The 5,795-nt window shown below is 39.1% G+C and overlaps 1 long non-coding RNA gene across 1 annotated transcript; it reads left to right on the top strand.

The window, feature by feature from the left end:
* Nucleotides 1-214: 214 nt before the first annotated feature.
* LOC139539276 (uncharacterized) lies at nt 215-1,656 on the top strand. The gene is made up of 2 exons (XR_011667907.1): nt 215-267; nt 383-1,656. It is a non-coding gene; the product is annotated as an uncharacterized lncRNA (long non-coding RNA).
* Nucleotides 1,657-5,795: the final 4,139 nt, after the last annotated feature.

A 5,795-nucleotide genomic window follows, 5' to 3' on the forward strand; every position in this document is an offset into this window, starting at 1 on the left:
TGGGAACCTTCTCTAGCCATTCTTGGGGACCTGGCCAATCCCCTTTTACCCTATTGGCCAATCTCCCAGTGACAGACAAAGGAAAGATCAGTGACTGTGCAGATATATTGAGGCCTGACTGAGAACCAATAGGAGACAAGGATTAAGGTGGGGCCATAGTGTAATAAAACTCTTCACTGAGGTGTGTCCTCAAAGTTACTTTGCCTTTGGGATGTGGATGAGTACTTAATGGATACTTCCATGACTGGTCAAGACCACAAATGAAAGGTATTCCTTTTATCAAACAGACTGACTACTAATAGAGATGATTGCCTTTTGGAGAATTGTCGATGGTGAATCTCTGGTGAATGACGACTTCACTCTATCTACTTCTACTTTCCAGCTGTTTGTCAGGGCTGGCTAGATATCCCGGACCTGACCTGAATGGCCACCACAGTAAAGGTGATGTATAGACAGAGAGTGGGAAAACTGAGCGTGTAAGACATCCAAAGAGGTTAGCTATGAGGTCAGATGTGTTTTGGGTTGGATTTTGGATGTGTTCTCAGTACAGTAGCTTCCTGCTTTTCAAAATGTGTTGTAAGAGTGTAATATTGTCGACCACATCTCCTTATCACTTTTCCAGCCCAGCTATCCATTCTGTATTCGTTGGACGGAGAACTGATAAGGGCATGTGTCTGACACTTTCCGCCAATAATAGAGAGAGCTGTACATAAAATGGTACTACAAAGAAAAACTCTCCTGTCCAGCAGCAGCATTACCACCTGTATCCTTAACAGGGTCATTTGGGTAACTGGAGTTATATCTACTCCAGTCTCAATATGTTACAACCTATTCATAACACTTGTTTGCTTCTTTTTCACAGAAAACTTTTTGAATTTTTTCTCAGAAAACCCATGGAATCAATCCTCTGAATGCATGTATTTTTTGTATCCCTTCAGGTTGCTATTGTTTGCAAAACATTTGGTGACTCATACTAGCATTCATAGCAACTTCATTCTATATAGAGGTCAATCTTCTATTATTATGTATGAGCAATGATTATATGATCACATATGAATTGTATGCTTTACAAAAACACAATAGCAATCCAAATCCTCCAGCCACACAAATGACTAAGATTTGCTTGGATAAACATGATTTCCTTTAGTGAGTAAATGTGGCTAATTTGCTCATTCAAAAAACAGATTGTGCATCTGTTTGATATTCTGATGTAATTCAGAAGACTGAATTCAACCTGGTGAATACAGGCAGGACCCAGAGTAGAGCCCCTCTACACAGCAACAGGTTGGAGACAACATGGGCCACTAATTAAACATTCACTGCATGAGTTGACTGCCTACTACAGACTGTACTGAGCTGGAGATGGGTCCTGTGAGAGAGAGCATTCCTGAAACTGTGGTGGCAGACATAATTACAGAGCAGTAGCACTCAGACAGTCAGGTTTGGCCAACATTTAAGGCCCCAGGGCAAAATCCAAAGCACACTTCAAATCATGGTGTCTAGTATATTGATGTAATATTTAAATGATGTATGAGCGTCATGATGACCAAACTCATTAATAAAAGATGAGATGTTATGTTGTTTTCAGGTAAACAAGTAGAAAACGTGAGATATACTGACGACAATTATGATGAAAATAAAAAGCTAATTGCTGTTTTTGTTGACTCCTTATCTCTGTGTGAACTAGTAAACGCATCACATGTTGACTGAATATGGCTAAACAGAATATCTGTTTTTAAAATGGACTATCATTTGGTATTACTAATTACTAAAACAATTTTTAATTTAAAATAGATATATATATATTTCACAGTTATGCATTTTATATTTTCACCTCTGAATTTCTTGAAGCTGTAATAGTTACAGTATCAATATGTCAATATCAAGGCTGAACAAGTATGCAGACACTATTGATACTTCATAAATAGATTTAGTGTGACATAAGAGCCATGAGATGTTTAGTCAAGGTAGTCTGTGTTGTCAGTACTAGACTGCAGCTACGTCTTTAAACACAAGAGGGTATTGTTCCACAACCTATAGATTTTCCTTTCCTCATTTTCACCGGGTGTCAAATAGGTATAGTACAAAGTAATGCATATGCAGAACATCAATAATGTATTGCAGGTAGCCTAGTGGTTAGAGCGTTGGGCCAGTAACTGAAAGGTTGCTAGATTGAATCCCTGAAATGAGAGATTGCAAGTTCAAATCCCCGAGTTGACAAGGTAAAAATCTGTCGTTCTGCCCCTAAACAAGGCAGTTAACCCACTGTACCTAGGCCGTCATTGTAAATAAGAATTTCTTCTTAACTGACTTGCCTAGTTAAATAAGGCAAACATTTAAATAAATAATAATAATCATACAAAATATAAATAATACATTTACTATGAAAATGTTAAGAAGAATGAATGCAATCATTTTAGATTAGCAATATGTAACATGATTATCAAGCACCTCAAACACACAAGGTCAGTCAATGTTGTCACTAGGTGGACAGCTTTTTAGAAATACACAATTTTACTTCAAGCACTGTCAGTTGTCAAGTGAAGGGCTCTTTCTTTCTTTCTTCAAATCAAATCAAATTGTATTTGTCACATTTTCACCTTACCGTGAAATGGTTACAAGCCCTTAACCAACAATGCAGTTCAAGAAATAGAGTTAATAAAAAATGTACTAAATAAATTAAAGTAAAAGGGGGGGGGTTATTGTAAATAGTCCGGGTGGTCATTTGATAAGTTGTTCAGCAGTCGTATTGCTTGGGAGTAGAAGCTGTTAAGGAGCCTTTTGGTCCTAGACGATGCTCCGGTACCGCTTGCCGTGCGGTAGCAGAGAGAACAGTCTATGACTTTGGGCCTTCCTCTGTCACCGCCTAGGATATAGGTCCTGGATGGCAGGAAGCTTGGCCCCAGTGACGTACTTGGCTGTACGCACTACCCTCTGAAGCTGCTTACGGTCAGATGCACAGCAGTTGCCATACCAGGCGGTGATGCAACCGGTCAGGATGCTCTCGATGGTGCAGCTGTAGAACGTTTTGAGGATCTGGGGACCCATACCAAATATTTTCAGTCTCCTGAGGGGGAAAAGGTGTTGTCTTGCACTCTTCACAACTGTCTTGGTGTGTTAGGACCATGGTAGTTTGTTGGTGATGTGGACACCAAGTAACTTGAAACTCTCGACGCGCTCCACTTCAGGTCCATCGATGTTAATGGGGGCCTGCTCAGCCCTCCTTTTCCTATAGTCCACGATCAGCTCCTTTGTCTTACTCATATTGAGAGAGAGGTTGTTGTCCTGGCACCACACTGCCACGTCTCTGACCTCCTCCCTATAGGACGGTATGCAAATTGGAGTGTGTCTAGCGTTTCTGGCATGATGGTATTGATGTGAGCCATGATCAGCCTTTCAATGCACTTCATGGCTACCGACGTGAGTGCTATGGGGGGTAATAATTCAGGCAGGTTACCTTCACTTTCTTGGTCACAGGGACTATGGTGGTCTGTTTGAAACATGTAGGTATTACAGACCCAGCCAGGGAGAGGTTGAAAATGTCAGTGAAAACACTTGCCAGTTGGTCTGTGCATGCTTTGAGTACCTATGCCCTTGCTGATTTCTTTCTTTGAGGGCCGTGTATCAGAATTAAGTTACATAAGCCATACATCAGGACACATGCAGACAGTTATATACACAAACCGGTGCGCCTGGAACCTACTATCATACCCCGTTTAAAGGCACTTAAATCTTTTGTGTTGCCCATTCACCCTCTGAATGGCACACATACACAATCCATGTCTCAATTGTCTTAAGGCTTAAAAATCTTACTTTAACCTGTTGTCTCTCCTTCATCTATATGGATTGAAGTGTATTTAACAGGTGACATCAATAAGGGATCATAGCTTTTACCTGGATTCACCTGGTCAGTCTATGTCATGGAAAGAGCAGGTGTCCTTAATACTTTGTATATCCCACTGATTACATTTTGTTTTTTAAACATGACTGTCTTCAGCGAAGAAAGGGAAACTCCTTTTCAACTGCATGGTCTTATATAACATTATAAACTGGGTGGTTCGAGCCCTGAATGCTGATTGGCTGACAGTCGTGGTATATCAGACCGTATACCATGGGTATGACAAAACAATTCTTACTACTGCTCTAATTACATTTGTAACCAGTTTATAATAGCAATAAGGCGCCTCGGGAGTTTGAGGTATATGGCCAATATACCATGGCCAAGGGCTGTATCCAGGCACTCCGCGTTGTGTCATGCACAAGAACAACCCTTAGCCGTGGTATATTGGCCATATACCACACCCCCTCGTGCCTTATTGCTTAATTATAAACAACTGATAAGATCTTACATTCATACAGAAATACAAATGCAAAGACCCTCAAAAACACCAAGGGAAATGGCAATGAAAGGGAATTGTGTAACAGACACCTGTACTCAAACATTATTGAAAACCTCATTTACGTAACAGTCTCATACTGTTTTACAAAGCATCTGCTCACACAGACCAATGCAAAGACATGATGTGAAAAAGACATGTTTAAATTGGAAGCTTCGGTACATGCTTTCTTATTTTACCCCTTGGTAACCATGGGAACCATATCAAGAGGTGACAGTCCCCTAATTGAGAGTTGGATTTTGCTGCACTCCATAATGCTATTTTGCACCTGTGGAGAAAGGGTATTTATGAAGACAAACATGTGTGTTCTGTTATGTTTGGCCTAACAGATGTCTACTACAGTGGTCCTCTTAAGCACAGTTGGTAAAGCATGTTTGTGGGTTTGATTTCCGGGGCCACCAATCAGTAAAATGTATGCACGCATGAAGGTAAATTGCTTTGGATAAAAGTGTCTAATAAATGGTACCTATATATTATTATGTCTATCACAGACCATGTTTACAACCACAGTTTTCATGCGAGTAAAGTCATACTATATAAAAAAATGCAGACAGATGATTTGTTCATTCGAGCTTTCTTTTCAGCACCATGGAGTGATGAATCCTTACCACCGCTACACCTGGCTATCAGCGGAGCCTTGTCTGGCAGCGAAACACTTCATTCAGCCTCATTTACTGCCTTTTAAAAAACATAGCTGATATGGCTGACTTAAACAAATGTGGTTTCTACTGACAATTGAGATGTAAAAACTATGGCATAAGGGAACAATGAGCAGATAACAGGCAATCTGTAATTTAGATGAAGACATTAATGAGCGAGCTAAGAGAGAGTAATTATAATTATTAGGCCTACTTTTACAACCTCTGATTTGTACAAAGAGTAAAGTGTTGATTTGATAGTCAAATCATATAAAAATGCATTTAAATCTCGTTAGCAGCAACTTTTTAATTGATTGTCATAGAAACATCAAAACAAGTGCTAATTATTTTACAAAGGTCTGGCATACTTTTACCATCTTTGATTTCCCTAAGAAGTCACATTTTGATTTGATATAAAAAATACATTCAAATAAAACAAATATTTTCATTGATTGCCATATAAACATCAATACAATTGCAAAATATAAAAAAAACATGAGAAAGACACTCAAAGAAGTGACAGATACTTTCATTGGAGAAACAAGAAGAATTGACACCAAGTAGAGGACAACAGAATGCAGAGAATATTTAAACATTTCATGATTAATTCTATCGTCATGGCTTCACCTACTTATTATATAGAAAAACATTGTCTCCTTCCTAGAAAATGGCAACCTTCTAAGTTAAGTTTTTAGTTCTGTAAACCATTCATCAACAGTATCTACTGAATCTCAATTGCTCAAAAAGTAGGCCACATTAA

The sequence above is a fragment of the Salvelinus alpinus genome, chromosome 15, assembly GCF_045679555.1.
Source record: "Salvelinus alpinus chromosome 15, SLU_Salpinus.1, whole genome shotgun sequence".
Classification (NCBI taxonomy): Eukaryota; Metazoa; Chordata; class Actinopteri; order Salmoniformes; family Salmonidae; genus Salvelinus; species Salvelinus alpinus.